This window comes from Argiope bruennichi, chromosome 7 (assembly GCF_947563725.1).
Source record: "Argiope bruennichi chromosome 7, qqArgBrue1.1, whole genome shotgun sequence".
NCBI classification, from domain to species: domain Eukaryota; kingdom Metazoa; phylum Arthropoda; class Arachnida; order Araneae; family Araneidae; genus Argiope; species Argiope bruennichi.
In genome coordinates this window covers 108,412,457-108,437,702 of record NC_079157.1, presented here as the reverse complement: position 1 = coordinate 108,437,702, position 25,246 = coordinate 108,412,457, and the positions used below count along the sequence as shown (strand labels likewise).

The window sequence follows — 25,246 nt, the reverse complement described above, 5'->3', positions numbered from 1 at the left end:
ATTAATTGTGATTTCTCAAAATTAATTCTCCAGTAATAGTTTGTTTTTATTGAAGAATTTTCACCTCGTACCCGTATTTCGTAGTATCTAAAAATATTCAAAAACTAATAATTACTCAACTTGAATATCAACAAATATTCTATTGTTTTCAGGAGGGATAATCTTCCTTATCTATTCTGGCTTAAAATATATTCGAATTAGTGTGCTTTTAAAATGTGAAGTTAAATTATTTATTCACAAATTAATTCTACAAAACAATAACTTTGATTTCGATAGATGAATTTTTTTCTCCACTTTATAATTTCGAAACTGTAAAAATTACAGATTTTAGCTTCCAAAATTTTCACAATTTTTTCTATTAAAATTTGTTTTTTTTCAAATAGGGCAACATAGAAGTAGATTTATTGGTTTACTGTAATTTGTATCTTGGTAGAATATAATACAACAACTTAAAACAACATCTTTATAAAAAATGGCCGGTTGCTATCAGCTGCTTTGTTTTTTGAGGAAATTCTAAATTCAATCACAAAAATATGAAGAAAGACAATATTTTTTCATATATAAAGTCATTCTGATTGGTATGGAAGCTTGTAAATTTGAAATACAATTTAATAATCAGAATGACCTTTTAAGTTCTTTGAATAGATAAACCAGGATTAGGATCACTGACAACTTAACCAAACCCTTGAATTTGTTTTTAAAACTTGTAATTTCGATTTTAATTTTATTTGGTTATTTTTCCCTCACTGACAATTCACTGAACAATAAAAATGAAAGTAATAAGAATAATAATAAACGAGAAATAAGATAAACAATAAATCAAAAAAGTAGGCAAAAAAAAGATGTTGGGTCATCATAATGTATAGCACCTGGAAAAACATCCCAATTTCTCACTGCATATAGCTAAGTGGCGCATTGGAAGGCGAAAAGTTCAGTTTTCTTCTTTTGAACTGTCTGGGTTTACGCTCGATCGAAAGATGCATTTTTATTTCTTTCTCGCTGCCTGCCCCGGCAGTAGTATACGGGTACCCTTATAGGACACTAAAATACACTATAAAGATTCACTAAAATCATATTAAATGTCAAAAAACACCTCATTTCCGAAAACCCTCCCCCTCAAAAAAAATTTGACAAAATTTTTGTTCTGTTTAAAAAAAAAAAAAAAAAAAAAAAAAAAAAAAAAAAAAAAACATTCATGGTTCTAAAATGAGGTGTTTTTCGACATTTTATATGATTTTAGTGAATATTTATAGTTTATTTTTTATTGTTGAATCAAGGTATCCATATAGTACTCATGTCTGTTAGAAGAGTACGGTGAATTTTGGCTTTAATGGGTTATTGCAGCAGAAGACCGACTCGAGTGCCTTTATTAAGAGCACGACATCGTTTGCAACGCCTCTTCTGGGCTCTTGATCATATCGGTTGACTCTAGACGATTGAAAAATCATCGCCTGCTCAGATGTGTCCACGATTTCAAGTAGTAAGAATTGATGGTCGGTTTTGAGTGTGGCGCAGACCCCCGAAACCATGGCCCCAAGTGGTCAACAAGACACTGTACAAGCTGGTGGTGGCTCCAGAACGGTATAGATTATTTTTACATGGAATAGACTGGATCCTCAGGTACAAATGAATCAATGATTGACTGGAAATGATTTGGTTCAACTACCTGGAGACCACTTGTAGCCATTTATGGACTTATATATTTAAACAACGAGGAATTTTTATGGATGAAACGCGCCATGTAACCTACCCACAATTGTTTGATTGGTTTGAAGAACATTCTGAACAATTCCAGCAGATGATCCCATCGAACATTTATGGACAAAATCGAGAGGTCAGTTCGTACACAAAATTCTGCACAGGCAGCACTTTCGCAATTATAGAGGCAGGAGGACTTTTGCAATTATGAGGCAATAGAGGCAGGAGGACTCAATATTTCTGCAGGGGGCTCCCAACGACTTGTTGAATCCGTGACAAATCGAGCTGCTGCACTGCTTCTGGCAAAAGGAGATCCGACACGCTCTTAAGAGGTACCCCCATGACTTTTTCATCTCAGTGTATCATCAGGTTGAAATATAATTTTTTTTCCCTTCTTCTAAATAGATTATATGAGATTAGATATATACGTGGAGATAAGTATGTGAACAATACATGAAACGATGGATTATCGAAAGTTTTATTTTTAGATTTGGCTGACTATCTTTATACAATTTTAACATTATGAAACTATGGTGTTTTAGAAATTATAAGAGCAGCAGAAAATGAATTTTTCTAACGCTTTTCCTTCAAATATGCAAAAAATTCAGTCTTTTTTTTTTTTTCCTTCTTTTTTTTGCGCTTTTTGTAACATGATGTTAAATATTGATCTTTATTTGATTTTTTTTTTAGTTTGAAATGAAAACTAAATTATTTAAACGCATTTTATTTCAGAATTTTTTAAAAAATTATATGTTATCGTATCTTGTGTTCGTAGTATTCATAATTGAATAATTTTGTAAGACCCTTGATTCACGCGAGTAACTTTCCTTTGGACGGTCAGAAAAGTAATAAGAATTCAAATGTACTCAAGAATATTAAAGAAATTGGTCAGAAAAGAAATAAAAAAAATTATTTTACAAATACTTTGGACACATTAATAGAAAACTGTATTCTTTATTTTGAAGCTCCATTCGACAATTATTACATTCCCAGTATTAAAGTCAGATGTATAAAGTAAGTTGATTTACTTTATAGAAAAAGTTTATATAATAGAGTTTATAAAAGTAAATAAAAAATAGATTAGAATAGAGTTAGAATAGATTATAGATAAGAATATAAAATAGACTATAGACTATAGAAAATAGACTATGGATTAGAATAGAAAAAATAGTTTATAAATAGAGTTTATAAAAGTTTATATTTATATAGAAAGTTTATAAAATAAAATGAATTATTGAAATTGTTCAGTTATAATTTTTTTCTAATATTACTGCTATTATTTTTTTTTATTTCTTAAAAATGCCCACAGCTTATTGATTAATGATATTTATTATAATTAAAACTGTTAAAAACTAAAAATAAATCTTTACTGTCATTTTCAATTTAAAAATTCCCTTGCTGTAGTACTCAATCGAGTTTTCTTAATTCGAACTTTTGAATAAATTGAATTTTTAATATAGTCTCATCAACTTCGAATGAGAAAATTCTGCTATAGTCATTTAAGATATTCTCGTAAAAGTGAAATTCTTATTATATAAAATTAATAATAACTTATCTTTATTATCACAGAATTAAAGACTTTATTATCGCAGGTCTTCATTTCCGCACAAAGTAGAACTTTCCTTCAACGCAAATATTTCATAGAATAAAAGAGACTAATGAGACGATTCGACAGGGCATTCCAGACACCTTTTCACCAGGATCTCCCAAATGTCAACCCTCCGTTAATGTGTTCGGGTGCAAGGACGTCCAATCGGATCCCTGCAAATGATCCGAGCGGCCGTGGTTTTCCTTAAACAATGATGCATCGGAGTCAGGGGTCGGCCAACTCTGTTGCCTTGACGACGCCCGAGAATCCTTTAAGCGTCTTCATCGTCCATCATCTCTGGAACGTCGGGGGAAAGATTAGTCTGGGGGAGGGGCGCAGATGTATGGGGGCGCCCCCGGACAGGGGTTGGGGGATGCATTAATCACCGCAGACGAGAAAAGAGTTCTCTCGAGGTGGTTGGCAAACGATCTTCTTCGAGAGGATGAAGGGCTATTGATGAAAGAGCCTGCTTTCATCGGTTATGTTATTCTTCAGTCAGTTGTGAGAAGAAATTAGCTTTTCAAAACCTTACGTTCATAAAGAATTGTGATCGCAGCCCATTCATTGTTGTTCGATTTTGACATTGTTATTAGGAGATGAATATGTCACATGCCATGAGCAAAATTCAGGCACGGGATACTTAGGGAAAATACGACCCTCCATTATTTTAATATTACAAACTTTCTTAATGCATTGTATAATATTTCCAAGTGTTATACAAAGTAACAAATAACATTTAGATAAGATATGGAAAGTCGCCTTTGATTGAAAGCTGCCTATAAAAATATATAGAAGAAAATGGTTATTATGATGAAAGGGCTGTATTTAAAAAAGAAGAAAGCAACTTTTTGAACAACTTATTTTTTTAAATGAACTAAATGACACTGTTGACAGCGACTAGCTATCTTGTCTATATTTAATACCATGGAAAACTATTTAAATTTTTCAAATGAATTTATAGAAATAGATATCAAAATTGGGAAAAACTAAAAAGTTCTGAAAAATAACATCAAATTTATTTTTAACCCGAAGTTAATTGTTAAAAACTGCAATTGTTCGAAAAAAGCAATCATAAAGAGTAACTAAAAATAATTTTAAAATTAACTTTCAAGTTAATAATTAATTAAATAGAAAACAACAATTTTTTAACGTCGACATTACTAAACACATTTTCACCTCATATAGAACTATAATTTTCGCACTCTCTCCTGTATAAACGAAATGATGTTTCTGAATCAAAAATAGAAACTTTTTTTTTGTTTTGCTATAAGTGTTTTTCAAAATATCTTATTATAACAAATATAGATGTATTTAGAAATTAGGTTCATACAAAATTTTGTGTTATTGAATATTATTGTTTTGCTTATAATGAATATTAAAATTATTAAGAACTTAATGGATTGCCTCTATACGAAAGAAGTGTGCATGAAATTTATCGTATACTTTATTTAGGCATTCTTTGAATTGTTGGAATTATATGCGTTATCTATATAAAAGAGATTAAAATATTTGGATTGAATTTTCAATTTCAAAGTGCAAATATTTGTCTACTTTATTATTTTCTATGGAAAAAAAAATATCATTATTCATTTCTTTTTCCAATTTTTCTAGAAATCAATTTTTTACATTATTTTATTATTATTATAAATCAGATTATAATCCTGTTAAAGATCTATTGCTTGTTTTTTTTATCTATTTATAAATTATTTATATATATGTATTGGATTTTATCTTTTATTTTAATTTGATAATTCATAGGTCTGGCAGTTCATTGGATGAATTCATCTTTATGGTACCCGATAAAAATTTGGCTATGCTAGTGTTTATTTATTTGAGCATAGAAATTTTTAAAAATGCATTATCGTTAATATTGGTCTGTAAAGATCATATTATAGAATAATAGGATAAACATAGTTTTTCAAGATTTTGAAACAGTTTTTATTTAATTAAAATTTAGATTGCAGTTGCTGTTCACATAGAGTTTTAGGAGTATTGGATTGACTGAATAGGAAACAAAAAATATTCATACACTTACCCATATATTTTTCTTATAAAATATAAAATACGCATAATTAATTTGTATCAATTTAAGAGTATTTAAAAATTAAATCAGAAGTAATTAAACTAATAAAAGTATATTTATATAGGGTATCCATTCTATACTTCGCTATGTTGTTAATTTCTGATTCATTAGAAATAAGCGCATGTTATGGAAAAATACTTTAAATGATTTTTTTAAAAAATGACATATTAAGCTATTTAAATACAATGCAGAAAGTTTTTATATTAGTAAGTTAGCGAAATATTTTTGACACATTACCTTTTTAAATAATTAAAGTCCCATTATTCTGAAAATAAAACTGACAAAGTTATAAAGCTTTGAATTTAACTATTTAGGTGAATCAACTAACAACTTTTTGGGTGAATTTATTGATTGTCGGATCTTCTACCAAGCGATCGTTGAAATGCTCTAAAAGACTTTAAAATCATAATCCATTAACTGTTATTTGTAACAGAGTAGAGGATTTTTATCTAAAATGTCAGCCTATCAAGAATATTTTACGAAAATTGACTAATAGGACTGGTGGACTTATTTTTTTCTGCAGTGCATTTATCATTTCAAGTAACATTAAATATAATACTTTAAGTCATTTGAAATACGCTTTGCAAGGTGTCTTTATGTGTGTCTTTAATAGTTTAAAAGTTAGCTATTTGGATACGATTGGAGTGGAAATCTTCGAAATAAAATTCCAAATATTATTTAATAAGAAAAAATACTGCTTTTTGAACTTGTATGATTTTTTAAGTCTTTTACAGATCCATTTCTTATACAATTCTCAAATGCAGCAATTCATTACATGAAATCCACTGCAGGATGTGGCATTGCATGATACATTGTTCTTTTTCTCTTTTGAAAGAGAGAGAGAGAGATCCTCTGCAAATGTCTAACGACCTAACACTCCAAAAACGATTATCAAGCCTTTCGCCAGCGGGATGTCTTAAAAATAAACCTATTAACATCTATCTCAGCATCTGGCATCATCTCGATCGCGGATTCACGTGGCGAGCACTACGACAGTTCTTCCATTTTAAATTATCCTCATTGCGGAAAGAACACAACTTCTTGTGGACGATGATGGTAAAAAAATAGATGTCTAATTGTGCTCCCTGCCGTCTAGATATAGGTTTTTATTCTTTACTTCAAAGTTCTATTTATTTTTAAAAGTAACGAGCATCTCCGAGAAAAAGAAAAATAATCAATTTGAAGAACTTTTATTGCAGTTTCATGCCTTGTTTTGGCAACAATGAAATGCCATTCTTTTTCTAAGACGAGATAGGAATTCCTTTTCGAATAATTCTTTTTAAGTGCTATTTTTTCTTTCATTTGCAGACGATAATATATAAAATCATTAAAAGATGAACAATAATTCTTTTTAAGTATTATTTTTTTTCTTTCATTTGCAGACGATAATAGATAGCATCATTAAAAAATGAACAGTGTGAATTGCGGAAACGTATGGCCCAGAATATAAAGAACTGATGGCAATCTAATGACTTGAAGAAACCTGGTAAGATTTATAATTCTGTTTTTTATAATATGAGAAGATGACAAAAATGTTGTTTCTTAAAAAAAATTTGTACTTATTCGATGAAAAACTAAATGTGACATTTCGAAATGAAGGCTCTGAGCAAATCTGAAAATTTAAAATATAGTGCTTAATAAATATGGTGCAACAGTATTTATTTTTGCCGTATGTGAAAGAAGGGAATTTTATAGCTTTCAATTTGTAATGCTGATGGTAAATATCTGCTTTACTCTATTAATCATTGTTACGAATTCAATCAAAGATGCTTTATCTTGATAAGAAGAAGGAAAGGAAGGAAAAATTCTATCCATCCAGCTCTTTTCGTTTTATAATTATCTTTTTAACTTGTAATCGGACCGACAGATTTCCTCTGTACGGATTTTGATTAAAATTTGATAGAAATCTACAAATTAGTGTAAAGATCCTATTTTCAAAAATCAAATTTCATCCATCTAGCTCAAAGCATTCTTGAATTATCTTTATCATGAACAGATAAGCATACATTTTCCAAAATGTGTTTTTTGAACTCAGAAGTCTAAAATGTGGAGATTTGTCAGAATCTCGAATTCGAATTTTTTTTTGGCAATTACAATACTTTCTAAGTAATAATAAGTATTCTATCTTTTCTATGTACAGTAAAATACTACAGAATATTTAAATTACGCAGATATTTAGTTCATTACATGGAAGTGTCCAGCATTCGTTATCCAGAAGGAAAGGAAAGAAAAATTTTATTTATCCAGCTCTCTTCATTTTGTAATTATCGTTGTAGTTTAGAATTTTACACTCCTTCACATTTTTTTTTCGATAAGGCAAATAAGTATGCATAAATTGCATTTGTTCGCTGAATTCATCATCGTGCCAGAATATCTAATGGTGTAATTATAATGAAAGTTTTGGAATAAATTTGTTTGATTACTAAGAATTAAGAACGAATTTAAAGTAATAACCGATTCATTATCATGCTTGCATTACGTAGCCGTACATAATTAGTGATATTACTGTTGCCTTGACTTTTTTAAACGTAGCGAACACAAAAGAAAGTAAGAAATAACTATAACAAACTGAAACAAAAGTTTACACACTTAATAAACCAACCCAGCATCCATTTCGTGCTCATCTATATTTCTCATCTACGGCTCATTTCGTCGAAAAGAGCGCGAAAAACAACGAGACAATAATAATAATAACAAGAAAAAAGTGCTGAGTACACGCATCTAATATGACACCGAATTCGCCTGCTTTTCACTGCTTCTATGCCTCATGGGATATTCCCACCATAAAAGCCAAGAACATTTTACTAAGAATTCCAAACCAGGCAAATCATAGAACTTTTCTATTCTTTCCCCCTACCCCTCCCTTCTTATATAGGAAACTTCCCCTACTCAAAATGATCAAGGAATATCTTGGCTTTTGCCGACTTTCTTTTCTTTCGCACGAAAAACCGATGAATATTTCAGTTTGTTTTGTGGCATCGGTTGTCGAGCAGAAGACAGAAACCTTTCCGCCCGTTGCCATTCTACGCGGTGTAATGTCATCAGCACGTCCATAAATAAATAACGAATTCTCTGATTGTGGCAGCATATTGGACCAAAGACCGGGACACAGGATGGCGGGAAAAAAATGAGTTCTAGATGTGCTTCAGATAGATAGATAGAACGTGTTCTTGCTGGTTTTCGAATCTAGAGGGAATAGTCTGCGTTTTCAAAGATGGATGAATAGCAGAAAAGAGGTATGGCGATGCATTAGAAAATGTCAGTCTTCATTAGTTGGCGACGCGATCTGGACAAAATTTAGATGAATCCGGAAAAATAACACAAAACTCAATAAGAAGTGAATATTTGTTGTTTTCCAAGAAATGGTTGCATAATAATAAATTCATCATTTTTTGGAAACTTCTGGTGTATCCCCTTATGAATGGCATCCGATACCGGTTATTTGCTATTTAAAATAAGAAGCGCATTTTTCGGTATCAAGAAATCAGAATATTTGAAAGTTATATTTTAGTGATAATCAAGATATAGTGTTTTTTGTTTAATCTTCAGAGGCACGCTTGAAAACCACATCATAGGAAAGCGCTTTAAAATTTGAATTATAAAATTTGATTATAATATTCAAAACATTTGCTATCACATAATTTTAAAATAATGTAGGAAAGCTGATTATTAAAAAGATTTAAAAAACTAATTTTAAACTTTGATGGTACTAAAACTCTGAGTTTTAATCCTTGATGGAATTAAAACTCTAAAAGAAATTTTACAAATTATAATGTTGATAAACGCTCGAATACCTATTAACTGTCTTAAAATGTATGAAACAGTGTATATTTTTAATTTCTCAATCATATTAAATAGCTTTAAAAATTTCTATCTCAGTTTTTTTTTTCCGTTTTCTGATGTCGAATCAATATTTAAATATTCATAAGCATCAGAATATAGAAAATTCTTTTTTGACAAGAACCTATCTGTTAGAACTTCTTTTAAACATTTTATTGCACTAATGTCTTTGTACAAGCTGCTGAAAACTAGTTGATACTTTGAAATTTTTTGTGCTGACTAATAATTAAGGAAAGTTTTTCAATTTTATTTTAAATATTCAAACTTATTTCCTTAATTCTTATGGCCGTTTGATGGAAAAATTGGTTACCGATTTATGTTTACTCCCTTTATGTTTTTTTTTTCAGACCACGAAAATTAATGGAGTTGGAGGCAGTACATTGAGACAGTGCTTCTTCTGATAAGACTCTGGTAACTCATGAGTAGCTTCGACTATCTTAATACCTTCATTGAATGAAAAAAAAAATAGTGTCAAATATACTTAGTTTTTTTTCCCCTCTTGAAACTCAATTACACAAAAATATAATAATATTTTCAAAAAATAAATAAATAAATAAAATTACATTATCTTGTACTGAATTCTTTCTCAAACTGTATAAAATAGCTTGCTATTATGTTTTATGCATTATATTATATTTTGAATCCATTTATTTCTGAAAAAAAAATAAGCATCCTTTCATTATCATTCAATCTATTAATGTAAACAAATGAATTCGTAAAAGAGATTTTAAAAAAAATATTTGCCAGTTTCTTTTTATTTGTCTCAAAAATTAATATTTGTAGAAATCTGTCAAATTATTTATTTTTTTCAGAGTCACTTTTGGTTCAGGCTTTCATCACAAGAGAAAGTAAATTGCGCTCTCTAGCAGCCGGCAATTAATTTATTTTACCATTTGGTTGTGGAATTCGTGTTTTTTCCCCTATATTGGCTTCCTGTGACTACTTAAATAAAAACAGAATAAAAGGCAAATGTTATTTAATTTACCTTTTTTAATTATTATCAGAATTTTAACTCCCTGTCTATTTTCAGAAATGGAAATCTTCAACGGTTTTGTGCATGCAGCATTAGATTTGTATTTTACTAAAATAATTCAGAGACATAAAAGACGAAGATGTTAGTTTTTATCAAGTAATAATATGCTGAAACATCCTTTCTTTTGTATTTATTAATTTGCTCTAAATCTGTTAGTTTAAAAATTTTATATATATATTTTTGTTGTTTGTTTGTTTGTTTCTTATGGCACTTGCCACTGACAAGCCCGCTGTTACGAAGACAGCGATTTGAGCCTGAGGGGGACGTCTCTTATTTTTTATAGCAGCGCCAACTAGGGCCAAGAGTACGACTTTGCCACTCACGCATCATTCATTCGCTTGCACAACCCCTTTTTACAGGAGGGCACATTCACACATCTCACAGATAGAACAACAGAAGAACAACCATGCCCAAACCGGGACTCGAACCCGGGACGCCCAGATCACGGGGAAGACGCGCTACCCCTATGCCAGGACGCCGGCATATATATTTTTAATATTATGGATAACACATATTAAATATATATATATATAAATATATTTTTCTTCCTTTACATATTATATCCCTCCCTTCTCTTCAATAAATTTATCCCAAAGGGATAGGCGTGGTTTTTTGAAATATAAAAAGTATATTTGAATATAGAATATTTATAAAGAAGTGTCATCTCATCTTAATGTTAAACAAGCAACCACGAATAGAACTAATCGCTTTAGAGTTGACGTCTGCATGAATTTATAAAAAATTGGAAAGAAAAAGAAAGTTATCTGAAATATTATATGTAACTTAAACTATTTCGTTAAGTATATTTAAGACAATTAAACGTGAAGAAAAATAACCATTATTTTAATTTTTCAATATTTTGAAATTATATATTTTATTTCCCGAAATTCCCTATATAAGAAAATACCTCAGAATTTCAATAAATTGCGCGAGAAATATTAGAGATTTAAAGTTGAAATGCATGCTTCTTTTTTTTTTTTTTTTTTTTTTACATCCTTATGCGCAAAGATAAAATAGTCAAAACATTCGACCTCCAGAATTTGAGAAATCTACGTGTTTGAACTCTAGTTTCTTAAAACACCAATTTTGAATTATGACGGCATATCTGTAAATACAGTTACTTAGAAGTGTAATAAGTGAGACGAATGAAATTTGATATGTTATCCTTCCATTGAAATGGTAGATTTCTGGTAAATTATGAATAAAATATTTCTTGAGAAATCTGTCTGTCCGTCTGTAAGCAAATGTACGCAATATGACAAAAACACAAATAGTTGTTGGGTGGTGAAATTTAATAGACAGTCTTTGCACTTAGGTCTAATCTAAATTTGACAGGGTGTAGCTTGTTGTTCGCCTTTCGATATGTTTGAAAAATATAACTCACAAATATTGTAAACATGATAAATAAATTTCAGTAAGCTGTTTTGGCACTAAATTTGTTGATCCATATTGAATTTTTGATGCTATCGGAAAATTTATTCAAAATGCACATTCAATTTGCATGAAAAAATCGAGCTGGGAAGATAGCTAGTGGTTATAATTACCTTAAGATTTTTTATAACGAATTCATTATTAGATTGTTTCTTTGCGCAGTAGGTCTTACAGTAAGGAAGGCAGATTTACAGATATTTTTAATGCATACCTACTGAATGTACACCAGATAAATTACATCAGACCTTGATGATAAACTTCAGAATAATTTGAAAACTTGGCAACGAATTTCCCAATTTAAACCATAATAACGGAGGTCCTGGAAAATACCAGATTTTTTGCATTATCCCTGCTAAGAACTAGAATCAAACATTCTGCTAGAAAATTTTTTGGCCTGCACGTGATAAAAACTCGAGGGGCTAAAGCGAGTCGGTCGTTGATTTTCTTTTTGGAGCAATGTCTTGAAGCGAGCTAAGTGCATTCTGAAGGCTATTGTGCTATCGACGTTATTTAATTAACAATTTGCTATCTATTTTTGCGTACTTTTCGACTATACTTTTACTACTTGTGCTTTATGTTTTTCTTACAGAATAAAGTCCTGTTATCTTGCTACCAATCCTGTTAGATTTCTTACACTTTAGGCTCACTTGGTAATTTCCATAATAATATTTTGTTAGTTTAGTTTAGTTTAGTTAGTTAATTTATAAAAAGAAATAAAAAAAACTTTTAAATCATTAAACAGAGTTATCTAAATAATTATTTAATAACATAATTTGATATAAAGAAGAGAAAAATAAATATTAAAATAATAATTCGATTTTAAACTGTTTATTTTGAAAGAAAACAAAGATTATCATGAAGTGAATATTTGTTACTACAAAATGATATAATTTAATACATTACCAACAATATATATATTGGATGATTAAATATTGACAATATCTTATAAAGGATCAGAACTGAAAAGGAATCGCGGTTAGAAGCATATGTTTTAAGAGAAATTGTACTTATCGCTTTTGATATATATTTCAAGAACTCGATCTTCAATGAACAAAATTGACACTTGACGGAGAACTCTAATATCTGCATTATCCCCTCATTTTCAAAACGCAGTCACCACTCCATCAAAAACGGTTCAAAAGTCAATAATTCTCTTATCTTCTGCTAAATTCCATATTCGTCTTCTTCACTAAACAATGAACATTTCATCTTAAAAATTTATCTTCCAAAATTTCCAACGCCCTTAGATGGATTGCCAAAAATTTACACCATGTTAAGAGAAGCCAAGAAATAATGTACACTTTTCAAGTGAGTTTATCAGTTAGACTGGTGAGAAAAATAGTTCCCATTTTCTTCCAATAAATCCGCATTAAAGTTGAAAAAGATGGTCTCTCTGCCTTCCCCTACGAGTATCTCTTTTCGATCAGCCTACTTTCTTTGCCGTCTAGTGAATGGGTGCTCAATTTGTTTTGGTGTCATTGCATTGATCCTAAAATCGTTGTGGATTGCAGCGATATGATAAGGGCACAATTAATCTTGGAAAAATGAATTTGTGCAGCCGTTTTATCGCCCGGGCTGGTCGAGTAAAAATATTGGAGCTCTGATAGGCTGACAGAGTGCAGGAGATTATGGCTTTTAACGGAAGACTCGAAACTCATTTTTAACTTTAACGGCTAAACTGAAAGTGCGTGTCGTGTTTATCTCTGGTAATGCATTGGGTGGAAGACACATACTCGATGTGGGAAAAACAGGACGAATTATCAGGAGTTGAAAGTGGCACTAAGTACTGCCACTTTCAAACGGAAAATAATTTGTAAAACATCCTCGCAAAGCAAGCTTTTTTAGTGACATATACTAAATTATTTATGTTCAATTCATTTCACTAGATTGCGTTAAAATATGGTAAAATGAGCAAAAGCATATTAAACATTAATAAATTAAATATGGTAATCTAATGATATACATTATAATTAAATAATTGTTGACGTAATTAATTAATTATTAAAATAAATAAATTATTAATTTGTAATAAATACCGATTTGTTATGCTGGCATTTTTGATGACATTCAATTCTTAATTCATTCCTTTTATTGTTATTATGCTTATTCTTTCATGGATGCCCAGCTACCTATTTATACGTATACCTGCCTACGTATCATCCTTATTATCTGATTATGGGTCAAGATGAAGAAGTTTATTCAAAATAACCTTCGTGTTGCTTACAAGTAAGGACTTAATATAGATTGTTCAATTAAAATTTAACCATACCAGCAATTGCAAATGCAAGAAAAATAAAAACAAAATACTATTGCAAACTATGGTCAGAAACAGTATTTAGATGAGTTAGGAGATGCTGTTTGTCGTGTTATCGTTTGATTTCAGTTCTAGTCACTAAAAGTTCCGACTGTATAAGGAGGATTTGCAATCTTTTGCGAATGCTGAGATGGCGGACGTACTGCCCTCATCGACGAATTTCCATTGACGTTTAAAATACCCTCGAAACGCAAAATCACTCAACACTCCTTAGTTTAGTTTAGTTATATTAACGTCCCGTTGCGAAGCAACACTAGGCTAATTTAGGACGGACCTTGTAATATGGAACCCCGGTCAGATGACGAGGACGACACCTGAGCTGGCACCCCCCTCTCCACACCACACCAGCAGGAGGACGTTTGGTCTGACGGATTTAACGTGCAACAGACACTCTTACACGACGGTTATTCGGTGGAATCGGGTCACGAACCTGAAACCCTACGGCTCAGAAGCCGAGACCTTACCACCAGGCCACCGCGACCTCAATTCCGAAACTGGATATTCGTATGTATTGCATAGGGCATCATTTGATTCAAGTCTATGATTCGCACCTACTATCTAATTAGGTGACCACATTCCTACTTTAGTTAAGAGATTGTAAAAAAATTGCTCATCGAATTAGATAGAAGATGTGAATCATAAACATGAGTCGTAACAGCGAAAGTATTAAATGCCAAAATACTCAAAGTTTTCAACCGAGTTGATAGTTCTACATCTTTGTCTATACTATTGCTCATTTGCTTGGCTTTTCCGTTCATACATTCCCATGAGATTCTGGCTTCCACCTTTTGCTTTTTACCTTCTCTCTGCAGTTTGTTCCCTTGAATTTGAATCATCATTACTAAACTAAACCAAGACCTAGACTATACGGATTATTTCATTTTTATATATACAGTCAAGTCAGAAAAGTCTGGAGCTATCAGTTAAATTCTGTAATCAAATACATTTTCGCCATTTTTCTTTGAAAAAAAAATATGAATATGGCACATGCTCATTTGTTGTAAAATTATTCAATTAGGGCCTTGATGAGCTCTGGTGACTGCACATGAAAAAATTTTAAATTCTGTAAAAATAAACTACGAATATAATAATAAAATTATGTTTATATATCCTGTTGTTGTTGTTTCTTATGGCACTTGCCACGGACAAGCCCACTGTTACTAAGACAGCGTTTTTAAGCCGGTGGGGGGGGGAGCGTTTCTTCTTTTTATAATAGCGCCAACTAGGGCCAAGAGTACGACTTTGCTACTCACGCATCACTCATTCGCTTGCACAACCCCTTTTTACAGGGGGGCAAATTCACACCTCTCATAGATAGAACAACGGAAGAACAACCATGCCCAAACCGAGACTCGAACCCAGGACGCCCAGATCACGGGGAAGACGCGCTACCCTTATGTCAGGACGCCGACATGTTTATATATCCTTGAAGAATAAGTCATTTTTGAACTAATTCATATAAAATTATATGCCAATCAATAATGTTAAAACATTGATATTTGGGTACAACGAGATGCAAAATACATTATTCTATCCATGCCGGTGTCCTGGCATAGGAGTAGCGTGTCTTCCCCGTGGTCTGGGCGTCCTGGGTTCGAGTCCTGGTTTGGGCATGGCTGTTCTTCCGTTGTTCTATCTGTGAGAGGTGTGAATTTGCCCCCCTGTAAAAAGGGGTTGTGCAAGCGAATGAGTGATGCGTGAGTAGCAAAGTCGTACTCTTGGCCCTAGTTGGCGCTATTATAAAAACAAAAAACGCTTCCCCACCAGCTTAAAATCGCTGCCTTCGTAACAGCTGGCTTGTCCATAACAAGTACCATAAGAAACAACAACATTCTATCCATGTAACGAATGATTCATTGGCATTGATAAAATGGAATTTGATTAATTCGAAGCTGACTGGAGTATATAGAAAATAATTAGGATTACAAACTTGATTGTACAAAGAGAAAGAGTTACTTTCAAAGCCATTTTATTAGTAGACGCTTCAACCCTTACTTAACACGCTGACAGCCATATCACCCACATTCAGACAACACCAAAAGTTCTCATTCATTGTAGAATTTTACGCAAGTAGAACACACCTTTTAGTTCATATCTTCTTGTTTTTATTCCAATTAAATTAATTAAATATATATCCAATTAATATTGTGGATAATGTATCCAATTAATATTAATTGGATATGTTAAATTATATCCAATTAAATATTGTATTTTCAATTACAATTGAGACATGGCAAAGAAGTAAGCATCTAATTATATAATAAAGGCATTATAAAATAATGGCATTTTTCTAGACAGCGAACTTGTTAAAAACAGAAACACATATTTTGATAACTACCCGTTGTGACATCTTGATACTCGTTTATTGGAAAAAAAAGGTTCGATTACAACAGATATGCTCAAGAATTTTTACCAAAATTTTCAAACCAATCTGATAGTGATTGCGATTATAACTCCGATTCCAATTTACACATTAAATATCGATATTGTATACCTGGCACGCACTTATATGGAACATGGAACAATATCAAATGCGATTCCAATTTAACAGCTGATAAATGTTAAGTGAAGAGATTGGTTCAACAGTAATTTGATCTGTATATACTTCAAAATGAGAAAGACAAATATCTCGCAACTTAATACGACGCAATACAGCTCTGGAATTGAATGTAAGCTAGTCCATTGTAAGTAATATTATTCCATAGTAAATAACATTATGTCCAAACGATTAGTAATACTAACTTTGAAGTTACTTTATAAGTATATATTACAAATGCCTTCATCCAGGTATTTCGAGAAACAAATATCGTGTTTCGCAAACATTTGAAACGACGCTCATTCCTTTAAACTAAACTTTGAGGGAAATTTCTGAAATTTGTGAATTCTGTAGTAGCTTTTACTTTAAATCAAAGTTAATTTTCAAGGTTATTTAAAAGGATCTAATGATTTATCGTACAACTTTCTGTAAGCAGAATTGAATTTGAATTTTCACTGGTGATAGCTGTTTGATCTAAATGGTATTTAAATTTCAATTAAAGCTATAATCACAAGACAGTTTAACTAAGTTTAAAGACACATCACTTAGCTTCCTTCAAACTGTCCGTTTGAGGTAGCTCTGACAGTCCACTCAAATCTTTTTTTTATGTACCTCTAAGACACTGTCGTCATTTTTACATTACCTAAAATCAATGAACAATAATTCATACATAGGTTATTTGTTATTCTAAGTCGCTGTAATGCAATCTTTCTAGAGTCAAATCGATAAAGTCAATACATTAGTACGACTTTTCTCTGCAGGGGATTTGCGGCGATCCGAAAAAAAAAGGGTCTATCACGTTGTTCAACAGGGCCAGCGACCGCTGGATGTAATTATATCGAACAAATTATCATTAGCTATTTTTTCTGGTCTGTGAGAGGTCGATTGTCAAAATCGTTTGCAGCCCTCTGAGTGGCCAAATCGAATGTTGCGTGTTCTGGAAGAGGGAGAAGCGTGAATTGCATGTGTGGGAAAATGGGCTGCTGGTCCGTCTCGACCAAATGGCATTTGTGTGGGCCATTTTTTTGGATCGATTTGTATCTCACAATTAGTTCCTGATTGGCTGTTGGAGCGTTCGTAGACAAAGGCAGTAATTATGTATTCATTTTGAATTGTGAAATGTGTCATTGTAAAGTGATTATGCAAGATATCAGGATTATAAAGGCTTCAAGCAGAACCCTTTGCAGATTTTTTACTTCGAATAATTAGAACGTCTAATTTACGGTGTTTTTGTTTATTTGTCTGTAACTTGCCCTCAAAATCTCATTTACATTTTGGTCTTCCCTCTGAATTTCGGTAACATTATGTAAACTCTAGTAGTTATTTTCAATTAAAAAAAAAACTCGAGCAGTTTTTTGCAAAAAAATATTTGCATAAAAACGACATGATAAGTCAGGGTTAAATATGAACTAACTCTGCACTGTTTTTTTCATTATTGTGAACGAAATATAAAAAATGAAGATACTAAAATAATTAGAAATGGACCTTATGGTTTCACGAATTCCCTCAATTTATGTCTCTGAGTATAAGCAAAATTTTGGAATTATATCTATATATTCTTGGACTCAATAACTTGAAGATGCAAAGAGCTAGAGTGAAATTTGTTGCGCGGATTTTATGATTACAAATTATCAAATTTTATATGAAATTTACCATCAGGAGATTTGCCTGTCGCGGCAAGTAAACAAGATTACTAAATAAAGCAGCGTACAAGATGGATGAAATGTGTCACTTTTCTTTACCATTAAAATTGTAAATGTATACCCCATTTAAAATTAAATCTGTCAAATAATTGATATCTATGAGAAGATGCATGTAGGCGATAACTCAACTCAAAAACGTATCAAGACAGATAACTGAAATTTGGCATATAGGCTTGATAGAAAAATTGAAGATTTGTGTCAAATTTTGGAACGAAATCATCTACATTAAAGTGGGTCTGATATATACCTTTTCTCTTACTTATTACAGAATACAGCTAAATGTAAAATGCTTTATATAGCATGCATTTACGAGAACGTTAAAGAGATATAGTCTATATATAAAGAGATATTCAACGGAAATTTTATTTTCATGTCTTTCTTGAAATCATTTCCCCATTGCGAATATATTTCAACGCGATAGTTCCGCTATTTATTTAATAAAAATATTTTGATATAGGCATAAAAAAGTTTTTACGTATCAAACTATTTCTGATGGGACTTTTCTGAGTTAATTTTCTGTGTCCATTCTTTTAATTATATTTGGAATCAGTAGTTATACTGTAAAAATCCAATAAGAGCATGTTTTTTTTTTTTTTTATTTTAACAAGGATTATCTTTTAAATACTAAAAAATAGAAATTACGCTTTTTTGTGGATAATTTTATATAATATTAAAATATTTAAGAATTTTTAAAATAATTTAATGTAAATGTTTTTATTAGCTATTATTTTGTAGTTGAAGAATATTTGTTGAAATTCTTGTCCCAAATTTATTTCTAAATGCAAAATCGTTGCATGGTTAAGTTTTAATGATTATTTCGAATTCAAATTAGGCATCAGCAGTTTGTGAACAGTTTTTTTTAATAGTAGCTAGGCAATGTTAAAGAACTTATTCCTACGTCAGGAAAGACATTTTGTGGAAAGACAAATTTAATTATTTCAGAACGTATACTTTCTTAATTTCTACAATTTTTATAGCAGTTATTTTTCAAACTACTATTATTTGAATTTGTATTTAAAAAATAAAATATTAAAATTCATTAAAATGCGACATATAAGTACAATAAATGCATAACTAGTTTGGCACCATCGAATATGACAATTCATTACACTAAAAGAAATCAAACTAATTTTAACTAGACTGCTTTAATAAAGTTAACACCATTTGCTTTGGAATGTAATGAACTTTATGATGAATCTATTTTATCGCTGTTTCCTTTTTAATTATCATTGCCCGTTCAGTTCTGACCTTCTCTGCTTCAAGAGAAAAAAGCATTTATTTCTTAATAATTTATTCCTAAGATTTTATCAAACTGTTTTTTTTTTTCTTTAAAAATATATTTATGATGTTGAAGTCTCTTATCCAGTTCATTCATACCATTTCACTCCAAAATTCGTTCCAACGAATTATTTATTATTTACTGATTACAATACAAGGTCATAATTCTTTTATCTCGAAGGACAAATCTAGTTCTAGGACGATCTTTGATTCTAGATACTTAACAACATATGCTTTGGAATTAAATCAGCCTTATGACGAATCTGCTTTATCACAATTTTCTTTCTAATCGCCGTTGTCCATTCATCATTCTGTCTTTCTCTGCTTCAAGTGAAAAAAAGCAGAAAACACAAAGGAAAAAAATGGCTTTTGTGTGTTTGATCTGTTTTGTGTGTGGACACCAAAAGTTCACAGAGGAGAAAGACTCACTTTCAGTTATGTGTCCACCCACCCTCTCTGCAGTAGTCACGTGCCTCAAATGATAAAATATAAAAGAGAAATCGAAGAATGGTGTGCAATGTGTATTCGAAGTGGAGGAGGGGGGACAGACCAACGATCAAAAAGTCAGCAGCACTTCGAAAGGAACAACGACCCTCTCCCCTACCTATCCCTTCCAAATACACACGCTGTAAGTTCGAATCCAATAAAAAATACGCGTGTGAATGCCGTGACAACATCTGTGGTTGCGTGACACACACTGTAACCGTAACCTCATATCGTATTCCCCACCCCCTGGCGTAATTATCTTTTGCTGTAACTTGATATGTTATTGGTGAGTGTGGGTTCTGTGGAAAAGGCATTGCAGTGCCATTATGAAGTATTATGTGGATGAGATGGCAACGGGTAAATGTATGCGAGGGGGGAGGAAAAGGAGGGGGTGGAAGATGAAATATAAATATTAATGATTGCATTTGTGCTTTCAGGTTAATGCGACGTTCCGAAAAAGACGGTCTAGTTTGTCAATACGTGACTCTTAAATTTGCTCATGAATTGAAATGGGATGAAAATGCTGAGCACTTGAAAATAAATATTAAACTTACCAGTGTAGAAATGAGAAAATCATTATAGAAATGAGATAATCATTATATATGAGATAATCATTATAGAAATGAGATAATCCTTAGATATGAATTTTATAGCCAAGAATTTCAGAATTCGGAACATTGCACATAAAGCTCTTTCAATTATTTTTGTATTAAAGAACCCTTATCAAAATTGTTTCACATTCCATTGTATTCACTAAAAAAATTAGCAAAATTTTCTCTCCCACGAATAAATTCCCTAATACTCAGAATCGATCAATGGCACACAAATGAATCATTACTCATAAATTTTAGTTGGCATAGTATGGAAGATTTGAACTTTGTACCATTAAATACAAAATTTATTCATTGTAAATGAATCGGACTCAATCGTCAAATAGTTGTAAATAACTCGTCATGAGAGTAAGATTCTATTTTGCTAACATATTGCGTTTTGACCACCAGGAATATGTGAATTTACGCTGTTTTTATTCACGCCTCTTTAATCATAATTCTTGCATATCGAAATCTGATCATCACTCTTGCATATTAAATTTCATTCGTCAAGATTCCTTTCTCTGCCTTGCGTGAAGAATTTTTTTTTTCTGTATTAATCAAAGATTTAGAAATAGGTCATTCATCATTCGTGTAAATTAATCGTCATTACTTGTAGTAAATTGAAAGCAATTCTTCAAGGCAACATACTATATTGGTATGACGTGAGAAATTTGTTGCCAGTAATTTGTGAATTTTTGTTGATTTATTTTTGTACATCGAAACTGTGATACTTATTCTTGTGCATTTAATATTGTTCAAAATTCTTGCACGTTGAAGTCAAATCATCATTCTTGTTGAAGAATGAGTGAACAAGAATGATGATTTGATTTTGAATGATCATTCTTGTTGAAGAATTAGCATTCTTGTTGATCATCATTTGAATGAGCATTCTTGTGGAATGATCATTCTTGTTGAAGAGTGATCATTCTTGTTGAAGAATTAGCATTCTTGTTGATCATCATTTGAATGAGCATTCTTGTGGAATGATCATTCTTGTTGAAGAGTGATCATTCTTGTTGATCATCATTTGAATGATCATTCTTGTTGAAGAATTAGCATTCTTGTTGATCATCATTTGAATGAGCATTCTTGTGGAATGATCATTCTTGTTGAAGAGTGATCATTCTTGTTGATCATCATTTGAATGATCATTCTTGTTGAAGAATTAGCATTCTTGTTGATCATCATTTGAATGATCATTCTTGTTGAAGAATTAGCATTCTTGTTGAAGAGTGATCATTCTTGTTGATCATCATTTGAATGATCATTCTTGTTGAAGAATGAGTGAACAAGAATGATGATTTGATTTTAAGACTTGAAGAAAAGTCTTTAAAAAATTCTATTTTATTTTATAGATAAGTAAACGTTCTAGCACATCCAATTAATCAATAATTTAAGGGCTCATTACTCATTGTTAATTAATGTAATTACTTGTCAAGTATTGGGAAACAGTTCGCCGTTACTTATTGTAATTGTTATTTATACACTGCTTGTTACGAATTATTTTCTTTGCGAAATAACTATGAGATTCATCTTAACATTTTCCTATTTTTTTTTTTTTTTTTTTTTTTTGCTCTTTTGTAAAAAATGATTCTTTTTCAAACTCCACGAATATATGAACGATTTAGTAATGATAATAATAATGACTAATCAATATGGATCTTCGGTGGGCAAAAATTTAACTCTATTATGAAAGAAAAAAATTATTTCCTTTTACAAAAGAAAAAAATCTAACACGAAATGTTTAATATGATAAAATTTTAAGCTTGATTCGTATGACTCCGTTGCATCTTTTGTTCCATTTTCTGTTTAACAATTTTTTCCCCATACAATTCACAAAAAGAATATCAGCCCAGTTATATTATCGATTAAATTATATTATAAAATATAACTTCGCAATCGTTTCTAAATTATGGTTACAAACTCTTATAATTATATCAAAGGGTTATTTATTTTATCGTCTGAATTTTTATAATGCTTTTTGCCATCATTTTTGAAACAAGTTATCAAATGTATAAATTGTTTCAAAATAATACAAAATGTGAGATATTTGCATTGAATTTGAAGCAGAACTAATTGGAGAATTCTCAAAAATTTTAAATAAATAAATTTTCGAAATGAAAATTTATTTATTTTTTTAATTAAAAGTTACAGCAAGAAAACTGACTCTTAATTTAACAAACTTGTGTTTATTTCAATAGCAAATGAATAGAAAAAAAAATGTGTAAAATCAAGCATCGTATTAAAAAAAATTTCAAAAGTGTTACGTTAAAAACACAAGGATACTGTATTTATGCTTTTCAGCAGGACTGAAAAATAGGCATTTATTTGAAATATTTTTCATATGCCTGATATTATCTAATTAGGCATTTGATTTAAGGACTTATTTGGAAAAAGAAAAAGATGGAAAGCAGAAAGTGGGTCACTAAAAGAAAGAGAGAGAGAGAAAGAGATCGAAGTATGAAAAGCAGTTTTAATGTTTTTTTTTCTTTTATAATTATATTAACTGAGTTAAATGTTAAGTATGAGAAGTATGAGTAAGCGTAAAATGTGGGGGTAAGGTAATGCTTGTGTAACTTTTAGGTAAATCCAGCACTGATTATGATCGACCCATTACAAATATAAAAATTTCAGAATCCTAGCACATCAGAAAGCGAAATGAAAATTCCACCATTATAAACATGAAAAAAGGTCAGCAAAGTGTAAAAAGAAATAATTTTTAACTAAATTTAATTAAATATATATTTGTTTTAAAATTTATTACATAATTAATTTAAGTAGATTTTTTTCATTTACCATTAATACTTTATTTTATAAAGTCGCAATAAATTTTTCAGGACAAATTTAGAAATATGTGTCAGCAATTCTAAATAGTTAAAACCTCACTGAGTGACTTCTTTCATTGGACTCCTCAACACCCTGAAACGTTTAATCGCTCATTGAATTCAGCGAAATCGGGAATGCTTGTTCCCTCAAGAGCAAAATTAGAATTCATTACCTCAACCTTTACGAAAACAACTTTCCTTCTCTTCACCAGAGAATTCTTTGTTCTTCCCTCAGACCAGGGGTGGGGGTGGGGGAAGTTTGCTTGCATCAGCTCAATTATTCAGCAACTTGTGGAGCAACCCCCCATAGAGGCATTGTTCCTCAAGAAAAGGGGTGAAGAGACGACTGTCTTCTGTGTTCCCTGTGCACTGGACCCTTTCTTTCTGCCAACAAAAGAGATCAGCGATCCATCCTTTGGAAGTCAAGGAGGCGTTGCTTTTGCTGCAGGGAGATCTTCCAGAGGATATCCGAGATGAATTTAGATCTTAATTGAATCAGATCTATCCAAGTGCAAATTATATATCTTACCCAGCAAGGCGATGTATTCTCTGAAGGAAAGCAAACTTTGTATAGAAATTTACAGAACTAGAAACTTTGTAAAGAACTTTAAACGTGGAAAACTCTTTTCACGATTTGTGCATGCTAGTAATGGCGTTTTTGAAACTCAAAATTGCAGACTTCCATTGGCAGCTTTGTTTTAGGCTGCTTAGAAATGTCATGTGAGTGGTTATGATGCAATGCGGTTTTTAACTCTGAATTGAAATCACTTGAGAATATCCATTACAAACATTTTCATTGAAAAGAGGAAAGAAATGAATGGCTAAAATTTTTACGATGAGAAATTTCAGAAGTTACACACTCATACTCAAGTATTTTTTTTCTTTCTTTTTTGAAAATGATCTTAGTTACCTTCTTATAATTCAAATCGCTTATATAAATTTAAAGATAGAAATCACATGGAATAAATTCTGGTGAATAAGGTGATCAACACGATATATGGTGCAGCCACGATAACGATGTAGGTATTGATAGATTGCGATCTCAAATTTCAAATTCATTACTAATGATTCAGGTTAATTTTTGAATGTTGACAACAACACCCGTAGATATAATGATGCTTTTTCAATTTTTTAATATGAATTGTAGGATAAACATGATATATTGGAAGCTGTCCTGAAAAAAAACGGAAAGGACTTTAAACAATTTTCTTATATATCCTCTTTTATTGCACACATTAGTAACTATATTTTACTTTAAGAAATTGTTGGTTGATTAAAACTCACTCTATATTTTTCTGTAATTATCGCCGGGGAACACCAATGTTAGATAGATAATTAAAATGCAATAGTTACAAACTATTAAAAAATAAAGGCAATCTTGATTACTTCTAAACTTTTTTTATAGATGCTAATAGAAAGAAATATCAAAATAGTTGGCATCATCAAAAATGGGAAAACAAAATACGATAATAAAATGCCATCAGCAGAAAAAGCGATCTTTGTTTCGACTAGAAAACTTTTGTAGATACTAAATGAGATATTTTGATTGCATAACACACATGCCCAACATTTTTATTATTTTAATCTCTCATTGTTTATGGTGTTTTTATATGAAAGTGAAGAGAGTAAAGAAATGACAATTTTGCAAGTTTTTGTATTTTGAAGTTAACTTTCTGTTGCAGCAAGTTTTTTTTTTTTTTTTAAATCTACAACAGTTTTTATATTATTATTATTAAATATGTAGCGGATATACATGGCGTTGCACAGAATTAAAATAATTTCATGTCTAATATATTTAATGTGCAAACTATTTTTCTATGAAATTTTACAACACACAA

General features: G+C 31.0%; 1 long non-coding RNA gene across 2 annotated transcripts in view; it reads left to right on the top strand.

The window, feature by feature from the left end:
- The window catches only part of LOC129974843 (uncharacterized), a 77,417-nt gene extending 67,721 nt beyond the window's left edge, over nucleotides 1–9,696 (top strand). The window contains exons 1-3 of one of the 2 annotated variants that reach the window (XR_008784975.1): nucleotides 6,396–6,471; nucleotides 6,752–6,855; nucleotides 9,557–9,696. This is a non-coding gene — a long non-coding RNA (uncharacterized LOC129974843). Of the gene's footprint in view, nucleotides 1–6,395; nucleotides 6,472–6,751; nucleotides 6,856–9,556 lie in introns of those variants that run through there. The other variant, XR_008784976.1, reaches the window with a different exon arrangement.
- Nucleotides 9,697–25,246: the final 15,550 nt, after the last annotated feature.